Here is a 23,185-nt window from a genome sequence, read left to right as displayed (position 1 = left end):
ACTGACAATTAGGCATCTTTTCCTTATATTTGACTGTAACAGAGTAGTTCGTAAACTCTCAGCTAAAACTTGGCCTCCGTAATATCTTTGAAGAAGGAGAAAGAGTTCCTCAAAGTTCCATATCAAAAATGTCAAAGTGAAACTCTTGTCCTTTGATCATCGCTGACCTGACAGTCAACCTAGTGCTACATACCGTAAATTTTGCATTTTTTCTAGTGTTAGATGGATTGCTTGCCAATTATAGAAAATTTGGAAGCTGTTGAAGAAGTATGAAGACAGAAGAAGTTGGAAGTGATAATTCTGATCATATTGCAGTATGATCGTGCACTTTTGTTTTTTTCCCTTCCATCTTTTTTTCTGAGAATTTATTTAAGATCACATTGCTGTGTGATGGTAGACTTCTATGCCTCTTGTTTCTGGCAGGTCACTTCATAAGGTAACACTTTCCGGTGACAATAAGTGCTTTATAAACATCATGTTTATAGTCTGTATAACATTGTGACATATGGGTGTGTCACACTTAAGGTGTGTAGAGTTCTTCTCTGTTGGACCTTCACATTCTTTTCTCTTCTTTTCTCTTCTCTTCTCTTCTTTTCTTTTCTTTTCTTTTCTTTTCTTTTCTTTTCTTTTCTTTTCTTTTCTTTTCTTTTCTTCCTTTTTTAATTTTTTTTGAGAGAGAGAATACATGAGCAGGGGAGGGGGGCAGAGAGAGAGTCTTAAGTGGGCTCTATGTTCAGTGCAGAGCCTGACACAGGGCTTGATCCCAGGACCCTGAATATCATGATCTGAGCCAAAATTAAGAGTCAGATGCTCAGCCCACTGAGCCACCCAGGCGCCCTCTTCACATTGTTTTCTAAGTATTTCCCATTGTTGTAAATAATGCTGCAGCATATAGTTTATGAATTAAGCTTTTCGGTTGATTTTTTTAAAAAATCAAGATATTTTATTTTTTAAGATAAAGATATTTTAAAAATATCTCTTTCTAGTTGCTTTCAAATATTAGGGATATAGCATTACTATGGGGCCCTGCTTGCTTTGGGTACTGACATTGACCAGAGAAGGCATTAGCATCCTTGGAGACCTTCAAGGAAGGCTGAGCTACTTGTAAGTGGCAACAGAAAGCTACTTCTTAAGGGAAGCCATTAACCTGGGTGGAGAAGGTTGTACTTCAGAGGATGCTGGTCAGAGGAGAGGCACTCTCAGTCTTGGGGTATCTCTTATGATGGATTAACAGAGGCTGCTGAGTCCGGGACTCAGAGAACTTGTAGTCCAGGAAAGTAAGGTAGCATGCAGTGGCATTGCCTTGCTGGGGCTGCTCATGGTCCCCACTGACAGTGCATCACAAATGTGATCTTTCACAAGGAGAACAAAGGGGATCTGTAGCTCCCTTAGAATCTCATGTACATGTCTGTTTATATAATTTCTGCTGACCGCCAAAGTACAATAAGGGCTCATGTCCTACGTGGTTCTTTCGACTCTTTACGAATGAGTGATGATTGTTATCTTCATCAGCATCTTGTCTGAAGGACCCTCAGTTTGCCTTATTTCTATATCACATGTGGTCAGGCGAGCTTGCATTACCACTCTGGGAGCCCTTGATCATGATGCAATGTGAAAAGACCTTGAGTAGGATTCAAGGATATGGAATTCCACCCACCTCTTCCTGCTGCTACTGCTGCTGCTGCTTTTTCTTGAGGTATAAATGACATATAACATTTTATTAGTTGTAGGTGTACAACACAGTGATTCTATGCATATATATTTATTATGAACTGATTACCACAATAAGTTTAGTTAACGTGAATCTCTCCTGCTTCTGCCATTTTAGAGGCTTTGTCCCATTCTGGAGATTTTGATGCTGATTCATAGCACTGGTTTTAGAACCAGATAGATTTCAACTTAAAATCAGTCTCCATTACTGCCTAGCTGTGTGATGCAAGCTGCCTGAGGCCCTGGGACTCTGCTTCTCTGTGGCAGAGATATGTAACATCTACTCAAAGTTGATTTGGGGATTGTCGGAATATGCTGAGTATTCATTAAGTGAAGGTGCTAATATTCTTATGAATGGATGGCTCAAATAGTTTCTTTCTTTTTTTTAAATTTGTTTCTGAGAGTGAGAGAGGGGTGGAGGAGAATGTGAGCAGGTGAGAGACAAGAGAGGGAGACAGAGAATCCCAAGGAGATGCCATGCTGTCAGCACAGAGCCCTTTGTGGAGCTCAGTCCCATGAACCATGAGATCATGACCTGAGCTGAAGTCAAGAGTCAGATGCTTAATTGAATGAACCACCCAGGCACCCCTGGCCCAAATGATTTGTAAATCCGTGCCACAGTGAGTGGCTCTTCCCCAGTGTCTGTACTGACTGGTACTAATTGACATTAAAATCCTAAGAAACAGTCAAAGGTGAAAACACAGTTCTTAAGGATTTTATTCTTTGAAATTTTTCTCCCTTCATACTTTATTTATATTTTCATGATCTCCTCTGTGTCTAGTACTTTGGTATGTGCTGGGGATTTACAGTTGAATAAAATACCATTTCTGACCTCATATCATTTCTGCAGTTCAGTGGTTCCCAGATTACTAACATATAAATGTGTAAATTAAAGCAATCTGATGATGCTCTCATTCACCTGTGACACATCCTCTCTATTCTCAGTTCTGAAAGGCTCTTCATCCGCCCTTTAATACTCAAAATTGTCTCAGCTTTGACAAGCATCCCTTCTTGAAGGAGTGGGTTCCCACCTTTCAGAGATCAGACACTGACTGTCAGCTTTGCATAACTTCAAGGACTTGGCTCTTCAGAGCCTGGTTCCTGGTTACCTGAGTGACTGGATGGGTGTCAGGCACCTATGCTTCTAATGGGCAAAGAGGACCATCTGCTTCTCAGATCCTGGAGCAACGTCGCCCATCAAGGGAAGCTTCTGGATTGATGCCTTGAGCCAGCTTTGAGGTCCATCTGTTCCATTTTGGCCTTTGAGTTCCCAATTTCTGACAGTCCCACTTTGATATTCAGGTTCCTGTTCTGGGTTCCTTTGCTTCCTGAACACAGCAGCCCTCAAATGAAAAAGTCACGAGGAGGAATATTTTTGCAATTGCTATGGAAGCCTCTGGAAACTTCAGTCTTGCATGAAGACTAGTTTTATGACACTAATTTCCTGATGCTATTTTCAGTCCTGTCTTTGCATTTTGGGTTAATATTTATGCTGCCATTTTTGTCACTAGATTGATCATTGAGGAGTAGTAAGAGCAACCACACTTATTCAGCATGTTGTGATTTTTCATCCTGTCTCCAGTGAGCTTTGAGAACAAAATCTTGTTTACTTAAGTAATGTTCTGAGCAGGCAGCAAGTAAACTCTCATCCTTACTTTGAGGGTTACAAAAGGCTCAAACTCAGATGCATGAAATATTTAAGAAACTCTTAAAATCTCATAGCGTATTAGAGTTGAAAATATGTTCATGGTTATTGAACCTACCTTCGCTCCTTTTAACAGTGAGAACACTTAAAGCTAAGCTGAAGTTTTGCCTACTTGTGAAGTACATAGTGAGTCACTGGAGGCAGAAAGACCGGGTTTGAATCCAGCTCCCGCTCTTATTAACTATGTGACCTTGGACAAGTTTTTTAACCTCTCCAAGCTCTGCATTCCTCATCTATATGAAAAGGGAAGTGATCTCAATCTAGCTTATGGAGCTGTTTTAAAGTTAAGTGAGCTACACTTGCCCATGTTTACCACTTTGGTAAACATTAGCTGTTATTGTGATGGAATATGGAGAGGGGCAAGCACAAATCCACTCTGAGCCGTAGGGCGAAAAAGGAATGCGTTTTCAACAGGTGTTAGTGGTGACTGATGATATTCCAGGAAGGAAGGACATATACAGAGGCAGGGAATTGTGGGTCTTAATGGGAACATTGGGAGTAATCCAGCTTGACTCTGCTGTGTGGGGTCTGAATGCAAGAAAGGAGAGGTAAACTCTGAGAAACTAGTGGAAACATGATCATGGACGGTCCTGAATGCCAGGACATGGAATTTAGACTTCAATTATTAGTCTGGGGAGAAGAGGAGGGGTTGCTTGCTGGCTTTAATGGATGTGTGTGTGTGAGACAGACAGACAGACAGACGGACAGAAAGACAGACAGAGACTAAGGGAGAGTAATAGGGTGATGATGTATGGTGGCGGGGGAGGTTCTTTTTAAAAAGTGGAATTATGATGAATCTCCAGTATATGTTGAAAACTTAAAAATGTGCCTTCCTCTGTGCGGGCAATTGTAGCTTTAGTAAAGCATACAGAGAACAATGGTTTAAAATTAATAACCTAAGTATCCAATAATGGGGACTTGGTTAAATAATGATACATTTGTATAATTTAATATCATCTAGCCATTAAAAATAGTATTATTTGTCAACATCGGTCACTAACGTAGTTCTAAAATAATTTAGAAGGTATAAAATATTATGTTAGTGTGATCTCATTTTAGAAATATATGTATGTGTGTAAAGGCCTATGCCTTCATTCAGGCATCCAGAAAGGGTCTAAACCCAAATGAAAACAGTGGATATCTTTGCCTGTTTGTATCTTAGTTGATTTTATTTTTATTCTAGTAAAATGCATGTAACCTTTTAACCGCCTTTATGTCCACAGCACTGTGGCACTAAGTGCATTCATGTTCTTCTCCATTCTCCATCTCTTCAACTTAGGCTATTTGTGTGTGTGTGTTCTTAATACTTTTATGTGTTGCTTGAATTTTTTAATTTTATAGCCGAAACACAATTTTAGATTAAAAATAAGAACTGAGGACTTGAGACTAGCTGTGATATTATTATTGCTGTGATGCAGAAATCCTATCCTGACTCAAGATCAAACAGTTGAAATAGAAAGGAAGTGCAGGAACTGAGAAGGCCAAGTTGTCCTAATGTTTTCATTTACAGTATTTTAACACCCTGGATTAGACAGTGCTTTTCCCTGAGATAAGTTTGGACTGCCAACTTTATGGAGATGAGACTGAGGTGCTACTGGTGTGAGCCGGGAGATTGTAGCACCGTGAAAAATGTGGCTAAACCACCCTATCCATAACGAAGCTGGTTGGGTGCACAGTTGTACCAACTTCAGGAACCCAAGGGACCTAGATCTGGCTACGGGGACATCTATGAGGAAAATATAGATAGAGAAAGAAGTCGCTGTGTTGGCGTTTGGCTGATAGTGGGAGAGCCTTTCTTGGGTTTAGCATCAAGAATCTCACTGTGAATTTCATGCTATATAATTAGATTCTCTGATGTCTAAATTCCTTCACTGAAGGAGCCTTTGTTGCACAAACATATACAAAAAGTCTCAAAGTAACAAAACATAAAACTATTTTATTTTTAGGCCCCATTTCTCCCCAGAAGCCCAATCCTACTCCTTTGTCTCTAAATGGAGTCTGAATGATGTGGTTTTAGGAGGAGGCGGGAGGACATAGGATCTCTGTCCTATGTCCCAGGAATAAATGCTCTTGCATGCCTTTCTTCTTCCCTTTTCTTCTCGTGCATCCCTGGCAAATTATCTCAGACAGATAATGGCTGGGAATTAAGTGGATCATTGGCAAGTTGTAAAAGTCACTTTATGAAGGGACGTAGACAAGGGTCTCATGTGAGTCTCAGTTGGCATCTGGGAATGCAGCTAACACTCATAAGATTCCTTTAACATGCCAGATAGATATTGTATTCACGATGTGATTATTTTTTGAAAAAAAGAATAAGCCGATGTATTTAACTAAAAAGCAATATCAAAAACAGTTCACTTATTTCTCCCATTCCCTACCTCATGCTGCTAGCAACCACCACTCTGTTCTCGTACCTATTAGCTTGATTATTGATTGACTGATTGATTGATTCCACATTCAGAAATATCATACAACATATGTCCACCTCTGTCTGACTTATTTCATGTATCATAATGCCCTCCAGGCCCATCTATGTTGTTGCAACTGGCAAGAGTTCATTCATTTTTATGACTGAATAATATTCCATTATATAAATATGCCACGATTTATTAACCCGTTCATCCATCATTGGACACTTAGGTTGTTTCTGTATTGTAGCTATTGAAAACAAGGCTGCAATAAACATGGTGGCGCGTATATCTTTTTGAGTTAGTGTTTTCATTTTTTTTTCAAATAAATACCTGGTAGTGGAATTGCTAGATCAGGTAGTTCTATTTTTAATTTCTTGAGGAACCTCCATACTGTTTTCCATTATAGCTGTACTAATTTACATTACTGCCAACATTGCACTAGGGTTCCCTTTTTCTTTCTTCCCACATCTTCACTAACATTTGTTGTCTTTTTGATAGGAGCCATTCTGACTGGTGTGAAGTGTTATCTCTGTGTGGTTTTGATTTGCACATCCCTGATGATGAGTAACGTAGAGCATCTTTTCATGTACTTGTTGGCCATTTGCATGTCTTCTTTGGAAAAATGTCTATTTAGATTTCCTGCCCATTTTTAAGTTGTATTGTCTTTTTTTACTATTGAGTTACATGAATTATTTATATATGTTGGATATTAGCTCCTTATCAGAAATATGATTTGCAATATTTTATCCCACTCATTAAGCTGCCTTTTAATTTTGTTGATGGTTTCTTTTGCTATGCAGAAGCTTTTTAGTTTGATACAGTCCTGTTTGTTAATTTTTGTGTTAGTTACTTTTGCTTCTGGTGTCAGATTTAAAAAAATTACCACCAAGACTTATGTCAAGGAGCTAATTACTGCCTATGTTTTTGTATAGGAATTTTACAGTTTCATGTCTTACATTCAAGTCCTTAATCTATTTTTAGTTCATTTTTGTGTGTGGTATAAGATAATGGCTCAGTTTAATTCTTTTGCATGTAGCTGCAGAATTTTCCCAACACTATTTATGGAAGAAACTACCCTTTCACTATTGTATATTCTTGGCTCTTTTCTTTTTTTAATTGACCATATATGTGTAGGTTTATTTCTGGGCTCTCTAGTGTGTTCCAGTGATCAATGTGCCATGTGCTATGAGCCAATACCATGCTCTTTGAATTACTACAGCTTTATGATATAGTTTGGAATCAGGAAGTGTGATGCTTCCAGCTTTGTTTTTCTTTCTCAAGATTATGTTGGCTATTCAGGATCTTTGATGGTTTCATACAAATTTTAAGATTATTTGTTCTGTGTCTTTGAAAAAGGGAATTTTGATAAGGGTTACATTGAATCTTTGGTTATCTTGGGTAGTATGGACATTTTAACAATATTAATTCTTACACTTTGTGAATATGGCATTTATTTGTGTCTTCTTCAGTTTATTTCTTTACTCTCTGATAGTTTCAATATATAGCTTTTTAACCTCCTTGTTTAAATTTATTCCTAGTTATTTTGTTCTTTTTTATGAAATTTTAAACAAGATTGTTTTCTTCATTTCTCTTTCTGACAGTTCATTATTGGCATATGGAAGTGCAACAGAATTTTGAGTGTACTGATTTTGTATCCTGCAACTTTACTGAATTTGTGTATTCTAACAATTTTGTGGTGGAGTCTTTAGGGTTTATGTATACACAATATCAGGTCTTCTGCAAATAATAATAGTTTTGCTTCTTCCATTCTAATTTAGATGCTATTTATTTCTTTTCCTTGACTAACTGCTCTGGCTAAGACTTCTAATACTGTGTTTAATAGAAGTGGCAAGAGTGCGTATTCTTGTCTTGTCTCCGATCTTGAGGGAACAGCTTTCAACATTTTACCACTGAGTATGTTGTTAGCTATAAGCTTGTCATATATGGCCTTTATTATGTTGAGATATATTTCCTCTATACCTACTTAGCTGAGAGTTTTTATTATAAATGGTGTTAAATTTTTGATAAATGCTTTTTATGCTTCTATTGAGATGCATAAAAGATTATATGATTTATATCCTTCAGTTTGTTAGTGGTATATCACATTTACTGATTTTCAGATGTTGAATCATACATACTTGGATTGTTGGAATGAATCCCAGTTGGCCTTGGTGAATGATCCTTTTAATGTGTTGTTAAATGCAGTTTGCATCCATTTAAGGACTTTTTTAAAATTTATGTTCATCACGGATATTGGCCTGTAATTTTCTTGTCTTGTAGCATTCTTGTCTGGTTTTGTTATCAGAATAATGCTGGCATTGTAAAATGAGCTTGGAAGACTTTCATCTCTTCTCTTTTTTGGAAGAGTTTGAGAAGGGTTGGTATTAATAATTCTTTAATATATTTTGGTGTTTGGTAGAATTCACCAGTGAAATTGTCTGTTCCTGGACTTCTGTTTATTGATTACTGATTCATTCTACAGAAATTTTTGATTAATGATTCAATTCTATTACTAGTAATGGGTCTGTTCAAATTTTTCTATTGTGTCATGATTCAGTCTTGATAGGCTGTATGTTTCTAGGAATTTTTAATATCTTCTGGGTTGTCCAGTTTGTTGGCATATAATACTTCATAGTAGTCTCATGATCCTTTGTACTTGTGTGCTATCAATTATAACATCTCTTTCAATTTTAATTTTATTTATTTGAGTCCTCTCTTTTTTTTTTCTTGATTAAGTCTAGCTAGAGGTTTGTCAATTTTGTCTTTCCAAAGAACCAGCTCTTAGCTTAGTTGTTCTTTTCTATTGTTTATAGTCTCTATTTCATTTATTTCTGCTCTAATTTTTTTGGAATTTCCTTCCTTCTATTAACCTTGGACTTCGTTTGTTCTTCTTTTCCTAGTTCCTTGAAGTGCGAGGTTAGGTTGTTTATTTGAGACTTCTCTTATTTCTAGGTAGGGATCACTATGAACTTCCCTCTTTGAACTGCTTTTGCTGCATCCCATACATTTGATATGTTACATTTCCATTTTCATTTTTGTCAAGGTACTTTTTAAATGTCTCTTTTGATTTGTTCTTTGCCCCATTGGCATTCAGTAGCATATTGTTTAATCTCTGTTTATTTGTGAATTTCCTAAATTTCTTCATGTAATTAATTTCTAGTTTCATATCATTGTGGTCAGAAAAAATGCTTGATATGATATCAGTCCTCTTAAATTTAAGACTTGTTTTGTTGCCTAATATATGATCTATCTTAGAAAATTTTCCATGTACACTAGAGAAGAATGTGAATCCTCTTGTTTTAGGATAGAATGTTCTGCAAATATCTTTTAAGTCCATTTGGTCTAACATGTCAATAAAGGCTAAGTTTCCATATTGATTTTCTTTCTGGATGATCTATCCATTGATTTAAGTATATATGTTTTTAAATTTTCTGTAACAGTCAGGCTCTGGTGCTTCTGATCTAAAACTAAGAGAACTGAGAGCATTTGAGCATTTTTCTCTCATCTATTCTTTCTTATTAGGTGTATTCATTCCACATTGTTAAAGCCAGGGCTCCCTGTAAGATAAGAAAATAACTCTGTAAGGAAGACTCTTTCAATAAGAAACACATGGTTTTATTTAGGGACATTTCTAAAGTTCACCTTTCTTCAGCAGACAGTTAATGAATGCCTACCACATGGAAATACATTTGCCCCATTGGAGGTGAGAATAGAGATGACAGGGTGTTCTGCCCTCCTAGAGCTCATAATGTAGACCCTGGATTATCATCAATGTAAATATACATGTAAACGTTATGTATGAGATGTCCTAAAGTGTACTGTTGAGAGGCGTACATTTCTAGGGTTGGTGCAGCTTTTCCTGGGTGATTGCCTAAGGAGTACTAGTAGAGGTGAGCCTGGACGTGTGCCTTGAAGCATAGGTAACTTTGATAAGGTGGATATGCATGAAAGACTTTCTGGATGGACAGAATGGCCCCATCAATGTGCAGAACTGAAGATGTTGTACATCTTCAGTTTAGATAACATTGTACCTTGGATTCCCCCAGAAGCTCTGGGAAATAGTTTGCAATAACCTCAGATTTATCTCACCTGAGGGCCAAGGAACCCATGTTGACAGCTTTCATTGGTTGAGAATGACTTGCAGAGGATGGCTCTTCCAGTTTGCCCTGCATAGGTGGAGTGTGCTTCTGTGACTAAAGATTCTCAGGTGGTGTGTGGTGTTGGTAACTGTAACCTGTAGTGTATAAAGAAGACAGAGAATAGAATATTGAAGTGCTGCCATTGCCTTAGTAGTTAGTGGTGGAGGGGTCAACAGAAGAAACAGAGGGCAGAGACCAAGTGGAATGCCAGTAGTGCCTTGAGAGTCAGTAGTGGGGAGCATTTTAATAAGGAGAGAGAGTCAAAAGGACAGTAACAGTTTACCAAAGGATAGTAATAGTTGTGCTTTCAAACCCCAAAGTATCTAAATATGTGTTAACCTGAGTGGTATAATGGAATAGGCTTGCTCTGAAGGTTGGTTCGAGTTCTGGCTCTGCTTTTATCAAGCCATGTGATATAACTCCTTCTGCATCTCAGAGAGGTCCCTTCACCTTTCCGGGTCTCGTGCTCCTGTTGTGTACAACGAGGTGGTTGTTTCCAATCTCTCCTGGCGCTCAGCTGCAATTTGTATGGATTCAAAGATGTGGTGTGACTCCTACCTCACTACTGTCGTTTATTAAGTTCCTAAGTGTATTGCATGTTAAACAGAGAAGTAATCTAATTTCACAGTTAAATAAAGAGCTAATTTAAATTACTTTTGAAATTAAAATGTTCCTAGAATAAATTTGCTGGGTCTAATAATGAACTCTCAAGCATTTCCTCCCTGCCCCCACCCAGCCCGCAAGCCTCTACTTTGAATCTTCTCTCTCAGTCTGCTCCTGTGTTTCTACCTCATTTTGACTCTAGAACTATTTTTATTTAGTGTTGGTGTACTTTTATCTATGGCTGTTTTGGCAGTGGGAATTATATCCATTTTCCCGACAGAGAGTTTTACGTGAAGCATGTGTTTGAAAGATTAATATAAGTAGTTGCTTCTGAAACAATTTAATCTTGCTTTCCATAGTCATGAAAAATGAATAATCAAAAGCAGTAAATTGTGTCTGGAAGATAATAAATACTTCTTTAAGGATTTTAGCAGTGACTGTGAATTATTGCTTACCCCCAGTTCGGGAGGGGTGAGTATGACCAATTGAGACTCCACAGTGGGCGCCGGCCTTTAATATCGGTCTTGAGCTGCTTGATTCATTTCATTGCTCTCCATGAGGAGCCGGGGAATCTGCTTTCTGTCTGGTTGATTTAAAACTGAAAGTGGCATCTCATGCCAATTAGAGCCTTCTGCATTTAAACTGCCATGAAACAAAAGTCTTTGTCTTTTTCTGTCCCTTGACCATCATCACATAGACTCAAGTGGACCTGGGTTAGGATTTGAAATATAGATAGTAACCACAAAATTAATTCTAAATCCAGACACAGAGGACAGGGAAACTTCTCAGGAAGTATTTTATCCACAACCTCATCAATTTCCAAGGAGTAGGTGCAAACTTGACCAAGCTCTAGAAAGATCCCTTAGAAGCTTACTTTACCTGTAACTTCCCATCATCTGCCAGCACAAATGAGATGTTTTACAAGTTCTCATATTTCCTTAATCAGGCATTTCGTGAGGTATTGAAGTCCTGGCTTTTTTTTTTTTTTTTTTTTTTTTTGGGGGGGGGTTGCAAAACCTAGGAAACATATTTTCACATTACTATGTGCAATGCATATATTCAGATTCTATGCGTTATGCTACCCTAAATAATAAGTAAATAAAACAAATGCATCTAGACTCTCTCTGTCCTGAAGAAACTTAAAATTTCCCTAGCAAATATAAACAATGTACCTTACAGAGCAGCTGCGAGGCAGGCACGTAGTTTTTCCTGCAAAGCTGATGGCAAAGGGACATGGGACATGACAGTGGTCAAGCTTCCTCACTACTGGACCAAAAAGCAGGATGCATCCTTCTTGTCTGATGAAGCTCATCAGGCAATGGTCCATGTCCTGTAGTAAAAAGAAACCCAAGCTGCATCAGGTTCAGTTGTTCCCGAATGCTAACTATTAGCTGTGACACTTGAACTGAGGCGTTTGAGCTCGCTGAGCCTCAGCATCCTTGAAAATGGAGATAAAACTGCCTTTCTTTTCTGCCCTCAAAAAACATTTCTAATAACAAATGAAACAGTGTGATCTATATAAATGCCTTTTGAAAACTCTATAGTGATACACAAACACAAATAAGGGTCTGTCTCTTGATTGACCCGCCAGAAGTTGATTCCTGTTCTGTGTCTGTTTTGATTTTATTGTAATTGTAAACATTACTGTTTAAAAGGTTTAGTCAACTTATTTAAAAGGTTTACTGGATCCCAGTAGGTTGAGCATGTGACTCTTGATTTGTCAGTCTTCACTGAGTATGGAGCCTGCTTGAGATTCTCTCTCTCCCTCTCCCCTGCCCCTTCCCCTTTTGTGTTCTCACTCTCTATGAAAAAATAAGGGTTGCCTGGGTGGCTTAGTCGGTTAAGCGTCCGACTTTCACTTAGGTCATGATCTCATGGTTCATGGGTTCGAGCCCCGCATCGGGCTCTGTGCTGACTGCCAAGCTCAGAGCCTGGAGCCTGTTTCAGTCTGTGACTTCCTCTCTCTCTGACCCTCCCCTGCTCACACTGTCTCCCTCTATCTCTCTCCTAGAAATAAATAAAACATTTAAAAAAATAAAATAAAAAAAAAAGGTTTAGTCAAGAAATATTTCCAGTTCTTGTATATTTGCACGAGTTTGTGGTTCAAACCTGTGGATGTAATTCTGAAACTTCCATCAGTGAGAGGCAAATCAAGTCAGCAAACCAGTCTTTTGACAGAGGAGAGGTTCTTCCTAGTTTATTGTTTCTAAAAATAAGCTTTCCTAATTTGGCACAGCTGTTAGGGAGTAGGGATGGGATGTCAGTAGCCGAAAGTCCCCAAGTGCCTGCTACATGCACTGTATTGTCAAATGTTTGCAGAGCTACTGAGAAAATTCCTGGCATATGTGTTTTGTTCTAACAACTTAACACAGCATGCTTTTTTTATTTTGTTTTTATAGAAATGTTCAGGTTCTCCTGGAGTCTTTTGAACTGTTGCCAGTATATGATTTAAGCCCTTGACTTGGCCCTGAGAACAGAAGTTGAAAACCAAAGATGAATAGCCATGTGGTCTCTTACACATGAGAATTGTCCAGTTAATATTTCAAATCAGCAAGGCCAGGCTAGCAGGAAGCATGTATTTTATTTTCATTCTAATACATTACATTTTGAGATATTTCCTGAAGCGCTTTTGCAAGAAATCAATCCATTGTATGAGGGAAGATGCTGTTTCTCAATGAGCTCCTTACTTTTATTTATTTATTTATTTTATTTTATTTTATTTTATTTTTTAAATATTTTTTATTTATTTTTAGGAGAGAGAGAGAGACAACGTGAGCAGGGGAGGGTCAGAGAGAGAGGGAGATACAGACTCTGAAACAGGCTCCAGGCTCTGAGCTGGCAGTCAGCACAGAGCCCGACGCGGGGCTTGAACCCACGAACCGTGAGATCATGACCTAAGCGAAAGTCGGACGCTCAACCAACTAAGCCACCCAGGCGCCCCTGAGCTCCTTACTTTTAATCACTTGTTCCAAAGTGTCCTACTGATATTGGTGGTGTAACAATAAGAAGAAAAAGAAAAATGAGCAGAAGCAGATAAAGGAGGAGATAGGATGTGCTTATTTTATTATATTTTACCAAGTGATTTTATGTGTTTGTAGCTAATTTAACACTTAAAATATCTCAGTGAGATCATTGATTTCACACATGAGGAAACTTAGTTTTCTTTAAAGACACAGTTTCTGAGGGTCCTGGGTGGCTCAGTCGCTTAAGCATCTGACTTCAACTCAGGTCATGATCTGAGTTTGAGCCCTGAGTTGGGCTCTGTGCTGACAGCTCAGAGCCCGGAGCCGGCTTTGGATTCTGTTCTCCCTCTCTCTCTGCCCCTCCCCAGCTCACTCTGTCTGTCTGTCTTTCTCTTTCTCAAAAATAAATAAATGAACTTTAAAAAAAGAAAAAAATAATGCAAAATATGGTTTATATTATTTCTTAGAATCACACTGACTTTTAAGAATGGATGACTTGCTGGGACGCATGGGTGGCTTAGTTGGTTGTGTCCGACTTTCGCTTAGGTCATGATCTCGCGGTTCGTGGGTTCGAGCCCCGCGTCGGACTCTGTGCTGACTGCCAGCTCAGAGCCTGGAGCCTATTTCAGAGTCTGTGACTCCCTCTCTCTCTGACCCTCCCCTGCTCACGCTATCTCTCTCTCTCTCCTAGAAATAAATAAAATATTAAAAAAAAAAAGAATGGATGACTTGGTTTTACAGAGGTTGAAGAGTGTTCAGCATATCTGTGGCAGCCGTCAGTGAACCCGGCCTTTTCTCTCTCAAAGATACATCTTCAGGAAATTAGCAGAAACTGTATAATTGAAATGTAATGACTTCCTGTCTTAGGAGGAAAGGGTTCTATCATTTTAATGTATACAATAAAAATTCTAAATTCACAGAGTAGGTTGAATTCTGTCCCCCATCTTCTCCCCTTCCCCATTTGTATGTTGAAGTCCTGATCTCTGGTATCTCAGAATGTAACTGTATTTGGAGATAGGGTCTTTAGAGCAACTTAAATTAAAATGAGGCCATTGGGATGGTCCCTCATGCAAACTGACTGGTGTCTTTATGAAAAGGGGACGTTTTATAGACACCAGTCTATAAAACACACATAGAGGGAAGACAGTGTGAAGACGGCCATCTGCAGGTCAAGGAGAAAGGCTCCAAAAGGAACCAGCAATGATCTTGGACTTGCCAGCTTCCAGAACTGTGCGAAAATAAAATGTGCTGCGGAAGCCAGCCTGTGATACTTTGTTGTAGCAGCTCTAGGGCGCTAATACACTGTTTTAAGTCAGTAGCTCTCAAATGTGGCTGCATTTTAAAATTACTTTCCTCTTTTCAACAATATTGATGCTCAGGACACCATTCCACAATAGTGGGATCAGAATTTTTAGGGACGGGGTCTGGATGGCTGCGTTTTTCAAAACTTTGCAGGAGGTTCTAATAAAGTTTATGTTGAGAACCACTGATGTTCTGTTCTCCCAGAGGAGTCCCAACTGGTTCCTTTCAGGAAATGAAAACAAATCTCTCATTAGCTCCTTATTCATGGAGCAAAGGAAGACCTCTCACACAGGTCAGTAATGGTCCATCCTGGCTGATCCTTAGAATCATCTGAGTATTTATTTAAAAATACAGATTCATAGAAATTGTGATTCATAAGTCTTTGGAGTTCTGAGACAGGAGACAGGAGTATGCTTGAGGTGATTTATAAGTGATTCTGATGATATTTCAGATTGAGAACGGCCTAATATTTGTTTTTATGGACACGTGTCTGCTTTATGTGTGTACGTATACACATATTGCCTTCAACAAGGAAAAATTACCTGTAATGCCACCAACAAAAAACTGGTTCACACTTCTGGTCTGTGATTATTTCCTTAGGTTTTTTTTTTTTTTTTTTTCCCATTAGACATTTCAGTGATGAGAGTGTTAAGGACACTGGGAATGATTTTCACGAGTTGATGTGGAATTTCATGGTTTGGTGTTTTGTAGTAATGACCTCGGGTTAATCAGTATTTTCTCTTTTCACACCCTGCTGTTAGGGTAAAAGGTCTGATGCTAACAACTTATGTGGTTCACAACTGAAGTGTAAATTGAACTTCTAATTCATTTGTTTGCTAATCATTCCTCCTTATGAATACCCTAATCAGCCTCTTTGGGGAATTCACCTGTGCAGTCGTACATACTGGCAACTTTTCATTGACCTGAAGTCACTGATCCCCAGCAAAGAAGTTAAGATCGGATTAGAAGAAAAAAAATACGGAAATCAAAATAAATGTTAAAATAATAACTGACCTGTGGCAGGAATGATACTAAATGCTTATATTCATAATCTCAGAACAACTCTGTGCTATATACCACTATCCCCACTTTACAGATGAAGAAATTGAAGCCAGGTCAGAGGTGTCAGGCAACAGCCCAGAGTGCCTGGGCTAGGAAGTGGCCATCAGTTTGATTCCAGAACCCATGATCTTAACAGTTATTCTTCTCACCTGACCCTAACCTTACCCAGCAACCCCTCCCTGGGCCCTTTTCTAAATCTTTTTTATACTCTTATAGACCTAATTCCAGCAAGCTTGATTTTTAAGGTTTCCTAACCAATTTCAGGTTAGAACAAACTTCCTGATCAACATACCAAGGCCAGAAATTATGAAATAGATACTTTTAGGGTAATTGGTTCCTTTACCCAATTCTCTTGTTTTCATGTACAAAAAAGTTAATAACTAAGATTTCGTTGTATATAGTGGAGTTTTTGTAATAAACTTCTCATGTATTTAATTACAAAGATAACCATATGTCCGTAGACTATATTCATAATCTCATTCTGACAAAAAAGCTGTTTTTCTTTTGCTTACTATCTTCTAGTCTTTGACCACCTGGTGTTTTTATCTCATTGCAGATTGGCATATATGTTTTCCATAATCAGTTTTTTTTACATAGTTCCAAGTAGTTGTAGGTAGCCACCAAAGTAGATGTCTGCACATGGTCCCCTGATGTATCTGGATTTATGGTCTTATGTCTTAGCATTGGTAATGCTTTCTGTTGTCTAACATCACCTAGACTGCAATCTTTCTGAAATCGACTACCCTTTCTAAAATCCTTCTCTAAATCTACAAAACTTGGCATACTGCAAAACGAATTTGGTAGCCAGTAAATATTGAATGTAACCTAATAATTGTCATTCAAATATCCTTCAACTAACTGGGAATGCTGTAATATACACACCCATGCTTGATATGTGTATATGTATAGACATATATAGACAGTGGTTTCCAGCACACGTTTCAGAATTATGCTCATTTGGATGAATAACCTTGTTCCAGTGTTCATTCCCTGAGTCACTACAAGGGGAAGCTACTTAATTTTTTTGAGCCTCAGTTTTATTTTCTCTGAAGTGGGGACAAGAATATCTACTTGGAGGTAGAGATTAGATGCAGAATAAAGGTAGTACCACGCTGGCCCACTGAATGCCCAGGAACAGCTGAACAGTGTTACACTGAACATTTTATTTACCCCCATCTGAAATATGGCAGTTGTATGAAGGGAGAGAATGCATGTTTTCATGGGAGTCTCCCAGTGACTGTGTGACACAGAAGTTTCCCCCTTCTTACCTGGAAAGTGACAGAAACACATTCCTTCTGGTGAGTCTGGGTGAGGTTTCCCTGTGTATGTCACCAGAACAAGGATCTTCATTTATGTGTGTCTCCTTCTGCTGCGAGCCAGGGCCACTAGTCAGGGCTGTGAAAATGTTTCTGGAGGAAAAGTTGAAAGGAAAGAACCAGAAGGGTTTCTTTTATCCAAGGCTAATCCCGTGAGCAGTAGGAGGGGAGGGTATTCAGGCCTAGTCAGAGCAGTTTGAGCTCTGCCTTATAAAATCTTGCAAACACAGTGACCGGAAGGCAGGATTCAGAAATAGGTTCACATCAACTTGAATCTGTATGGGTTCATTCTAAAGCTGAGGGAGTGCTTGTGGAAGGAGGTCAAACAAAGTCATTCTGGGACCACATGGCCTGGATTTGACTCCTGGCTCAGTCAGTTATATGACCTTGAGCAAGTTTTTGCTTTTCCATGACCCATCCCTTTAATTTTTAAGTGGGGATAAGAATAGCATTTACATTCTCGGGTTGTGAAGATTAAGTAAGTTAATTTGAAGCTGCTTAGGACAATATATGGTGAAAAAAAACAACCCCAAAACATTCAGTAAATGTTAGCTGTCATAATCTACTTACCTCCGGAGGGCTGAATGGTCAACAGTTTTTCTTTTCCCCTGTTTTTTCATGATTACACCTGGGTTTATGCGTGTTTCTATTTATTTAAGAGGTTTCTAATTCCCTGGGGGCATATAAATTATGACATTATGAATGATAAGTCTTAAGCCTCTTCTGTTATTAAATGAGAGTTGTAGGAGGGGTACCTGGGTGACTTGGTTGGTTAAGCATCCATCTTTGGCTCAGGTCATGATCTCATGATTCGTTGAGTTTGAGCCCTGCATCAGGCTCTGTGCTGACAGTTCAGAGCCTGGAGCTTGCTCCAGATTCTGTGTCTCCCTCTCTCTCTGCCCCGCTCACCGCCCCCCCCAAAGTAAATATTAAAAAAATGACAGTTGTAGAAGTACTTACTTTATATATATTAAGAATTGTTTATCGTCCTTACTAATCTTTAATATGCAAAATCTGCACTCTCTTGGCATGGGTAGCAATGAACACATTTGCAGGCAGAGTGAAATTCTAAACAAGCTACATATTTCTGAGATTAGAACGTGAGTTAATTTTTAGCAAAGGTGTTGGCTCAGGATTCCACTTGCATCTCTCATTCTCTGTAATAAATTCATCTAACCACAGCTGGAGTTTTGGGTAGGGCTGGACTCCCTCCACCTTCATTAATTTATTGTCCTTGTTGCCTGCTGAAAGTGTGCTGGTGGGACACAACTGTGCTTTTGCACTTCCTTTCTCTCTGCTCTTTTGCATTCAGGGTCTCGGGGATTTGACTTGTCACTAAGCCCAGTTGAGAGCCACTGATCTCTGAATTCTGCTGCGTTGTGCATGCTGTTACTCCAGAATGTACTACAAGGCTCATAGATGCTGCTACCCAGGTAGTTCCCAGAGGCAGCATGGAGCTGCTCAGGTGCCGGCCTCTGTCTTGAGTCTGGAGGCGTGTGTGCCGACTGCTCCCGTCACCGTGCAGCGGGGAGTACAAGATTTCTTTCAGCCGGCATTTAGTGCGGTTTTATGCTGGACGGGGCTTGATGCTAGGTGGCTTCGCGTGCCTCTTCATTTCGCCTCGCAACACCCTGGTCCCCATTTTGCAGACTGTTGGAGGTGCTTGAGGCAGACCCACAAAGAGAATCAACCCTCTCAGCCTGAGTCCTGTGCAATTTGAGAAGTAACGGCAAAGAGAAAACACCATCTTTATTGTAGAGATGCTACATTGGCAGGTTTAAGTGTCAGAGCCAAATGAGCTTGCAAAGGTTGAATCCCAGAATTAGACAGATGTACACACCAGTTACATCAGTGAAAGCCTCCTCACCTCCACCCCTGGCCCCAGCTGTATCTGAACTCTGGGTCAGGCAGTCGAAATGGGCTTTACTGTGGGCTGGTGAGCCCCAAGAAGTAGAGGCATAGATCTGGATAGAGATCGTCGAGTTATTCTCCCCAACTGTGCAAAGCCAGTGAATTGCTCCTCCTAGAGATGAATGGAATGAGTCAGGGTTGGAGACAGGCCAGGAGTTTGTTTATGGAAAATATGTCTTTATGAAAACTAGTGTGGAGTAAAGTCCAGATGCAGAAACTGGGTCACAGAGGGACACAGTAACTTGCAGAAATCTTCCAACAGCTGCGCAGCGGTAGAGCTGACATTTGAATACTGTTTTCGTGCTCTTCCACCTTAGGCGGAGTTGGAGCTTTTCTCCAAATTGAAACATTAGAATGTTGACAGAGGAGAGAAGTGTGAATGGTCATGGATCCTCTAGAATCCAAAACAAGGTTTTACACAAACTACCCAAAAATGATAGGTAGGGATTTTCTCCCTTAGGTGTGCGTTAACTCTCTGCTGAAAGTTCCAGTAGCCTTATCTTTCACAATGTAGGCCACTTGCTTTTCAGGAAGATATCCCGACCTTCTTCCTCCCCAAATGGCCTTTGACCTAGTGGTACACCAAAACCCATGTACAGAAAAACTTGCTTTTGGACCCCAGACTATTTGGACACCGGCTTCCTCCCCCATGCCTTGTCTTGTGACTTCCTCTCTACCCAGGCGAATGCTGCCCCAACACGAGTGGGCTGTGACAGCTGTCTGTATATGGCGAGCCTGGCCCGATGTGCTCAGCATCGGCATGCTAGCTGAGGGCCCGGTAGCCATTTGAACTTCTCCTTCAAAATGTGGTTATCATGATGTTTAATATTTAAAATTTTTAATGGAATGTTCAAACCTATGGAATTGGATGGCTGAAGGACATTTTCTTTAAGGATGGCTCTCACAGCTTCCTGCAAGGGTGGGACCCTGCTCTCAAATTGTATTCATATTCAGAGTCTGGCTTCCTTGTGGCTTGTGCGTGTGTGTTTAGGAGGGTGTGTGTGCTTGGAGGGATTTATGGGTGTGATTCTGCTAGGGGGCTTCCTGGAGGATCGTTATGTGTGAGCTACATAGAAGCCATGAAGAAGACATACTGTCACAGCCTCTGGTTCCCATACAGGTCTTACGAACCACACACGGCTGGAAACAATTAGCAGCTGCAAGATTTGGAAAGTAAGGAGGAAAGAGGTAAATCTTGTTCCCAGAGTTAGACACGGGAATTTGGAACTGTATCTTCTTCCCGTGAATCAAAAGTTATATTCCAGAAGCCATGAAATCCCAAAGTCTACTCTCACTTATGTCTTGGGTGATGATTTGAGGAACCTAAACTGTCCTTTGCCTTTATGGCTATGCTAAATTGATAATACAAATTTTATAAGTTATGTTCTCAAAATACAATTTTTTAAATTAATTTTTATTTTTTTTTTTAATTTTATGTAGGCTCCACACCCACTGTGGGGCTTGAACTCATGACCCTGAGATCAAGAGTCCCACGCCCTATAGACTGAGTCAGCCAGGCATACCCCTGTTCTCAAAATATTATTAATTAGATAGATTTACATTGTTTAGAAACCAGTCTTTGAGTATGGGCCACTTTGGTTGCTATATTGAAAATCCTGTAAACTTGGGCTTTCAGACATGTATTCCTCAAGAAGCCAAGAAGTTTTAAAATAGAATTGTCATCCTGCTGGTCAGTCTCTTGAAATTTGCCCTGCAAACATTTTTTCCCAGAAATTGTCAAACAGCTTTTATTTAAAATTCTGCAAAACTCTTTCTTTCTTACGTTTTCCTCTTTCCTGTCCTCATGGGTGAAACAGTGGATGAGCTGGAAGATTTAAGTGGTTTTGAAAGAGACTGTGTAAGCACTTGCCTGTCTGGAAGATGGAGCTGTGGCTTTGAGGGACATGGGAAAGAGAGTTGCCTTCCCCTAATGTGGTGAAGACGTGTTTCCTATTTATGGCCAAGTTCATTGTCCGGTCACTGTGGGGGAGCTTGTCCTAAGCAATTTAATTCAGGTTGTGAAGCTAGTGAACCTTCAGTAGAGCTTCGTGGAGAAGGTTGTAACCAGCCTTCCATAACAAGTCCTGTCTCTGATTCCCTTGAGCTAGCGTTATTCTTTGGACTGTCAAACTAGCACCTTTGGATATTTCTATGACCTTGAAAATTAGAATAATTAAGTTTCCTCTGGCACAGCGGGACTTGATATGCGTAATTAACAGCAGCCAGCAGTCCCTGGAGACCAAATTTATGAACGGCATTAAAGAAGGAAGAAGCAAACCTTTTTGAATGAGGGGAAGTGAACGTTAGTTATGTTAGCACGGCAGTATTTGGATGTTACTTCTAGGCACGTAGATGTTTCTCTGAAATTTAGCAATGCATTTATCCCTTTATTTTTCTTGGTAGCACATGTCATATGAAAAAGGGAAAGTGAATAATTGGCAACTGAATTAATGAACAGAGGCAGTAACTGAGAAACTCCTGTATAGGGGAGAAAAAAGATAGCTGCAGGCTATATTCACTTTTTTTTTTTTTTTTGCAACAAAACTAATTTTTAGACCATGGTCATTGTGTATTTGCATTTTATGTTCCTAACCTGCGACCGTGCATAGCATGAACTGGTCACAAGTATCTGCCTAAAAAATGTGCAATAAATGTTTTTGAGACTATGTCTTTTTAAACATTGTTTTCAGAAAACTCTGATTCCTTATAGCACTGTTTTCTCTGAAAATGTCTTTACGTGTACATAGAGAGAGAGGGAGGGGGAGAAGGGAAGGAGAGAGAGGTAGGACAACCCATTAAGATATAGTTCTTTTTACCTATTGGTTGCTCTGAATATGGGTGTTTGCTTTTAGCCAGTGGGAGTTAAAAGATCAGAGAGTAGCTACACTCTCAGCCAATGAACATTAGCGTTCCATCTGTAAATGCTATCTGCTGATAAGCTCCTATAAAGATGTGTTCTTCCTCTGGATTCATTCTAGATTTTATTTCATGTTAGAACTAATGCCAAAACATATGCAAGTGATAGTGTCTGACTGTTCATGAAGATAAAAAAAGAGTGTCATTGTGACTGGAAACACATGGATTTTACAGTGACTTCGGACATCTTCAAGGAAATGATCAGGCCTCCAGTAGCAAGAACAGCAGGTGATTAGAGATGACTAGAAGTTCTTTACCATTTATTGCTCACCTGCTGCTATTCCTACATTCACTAATAAAATCAAATGCTCTAAGTTAAAAATCAATCATGTACCTTTATGTACAGTGTATGATGTCCATTAGGCCAGGCCGATGGCCTCCCTTTTCTTTGAGCCTTTTATTGTGCTAGTCACACTCCAAATTCTCTGCTCCTAAAAGTAAGACTCATCTTTTTGTACCTCTCCAGATTCCAAATTAAGAGTTGAGCCATTTCTCAAACTTTTTTCTGGGGGAGAAAAAAAGAGTTATACAAGTGGCTCAAGTAACTAACTAGCCAAATAACTAAAGGAAAATAGGGTGATCAAATGAGTCTGAGAAACACTGGCCACTAATCTTTGAGAATCAGAGTCCACATAAACATAGAGTAGTAGCTCTGTGAAGTCTTGGGCTAAAGAAATTTGCTTTATTTAAATAACTTAAGTTTTGACTAACTTCAATATGATAAAAAAAGCTGTGCATATAAGTAGCTAACATTTATTGCTGGACTCTATTGGCCAAGACGTTATTTTAATGGCTCTCCCTGTTTTTTAATGAAACACGTATTAACTATAAGTAACATGTGAAGCCATCAAATGCCCGTTTAAACAAAACAAACTGTTATACTCTTGTCCATCACTGTGGACCTCATGGTCTAAGTCTGCACTATCTACGAGATATACAACTTTGTCTATGATTTTAAATTTTCTAGTGGAAAGGGAAAAAGACCCAAGTGAAAATAATTTTAGTAATAATATATATCCAAATTATAAAAGTAATTTTGTGCTTGCTCCGTAAGAGCATGGGATTCCCACGCGCCTCTGCATCCAAGAATCTGCAACCTGCAGACAGGTTCAGCTGACACTGGGCACAGTCAGGGTGGGATGGCTGT

The 23,185-nt window shown here is 39.3% G+C and overlaps 1 protein-coding gene across 3 annotated transcripts in view; it reads left to right on the top strand.

Moving 5' to 3' along the window:
• FAT3 (FAT atypical cadherin 3) overlaps positions 1-23,185 on the top strand; it is a 520,003-nt gene that overhangs the window by 64,003 nt on the left and 432,815 nt on the right. The gene's annotated exons all lie outside the window — the stretch shown is intronic.

The sequence above is a fragment of the Crocuta crocuta genome, unplaced genomic scaffold (genome assembly GCF_008692635.1).
Source record: "Crocuta crocuta isolate KB4526 unplaced genomic scaffold, BGI_CrCroc_1.0 scaffold78, whole genome shotgun sequence".
NCBI classification, from domain to species: Eukaryota; Metazoa; Chordata; class Mammalia; order Carnivora; family Hyaenidae; genus Crocuta; species Crocuta crocuta.
This window is presented reverse-complemented; position numbering and strand designations above follow the sequence as displayed.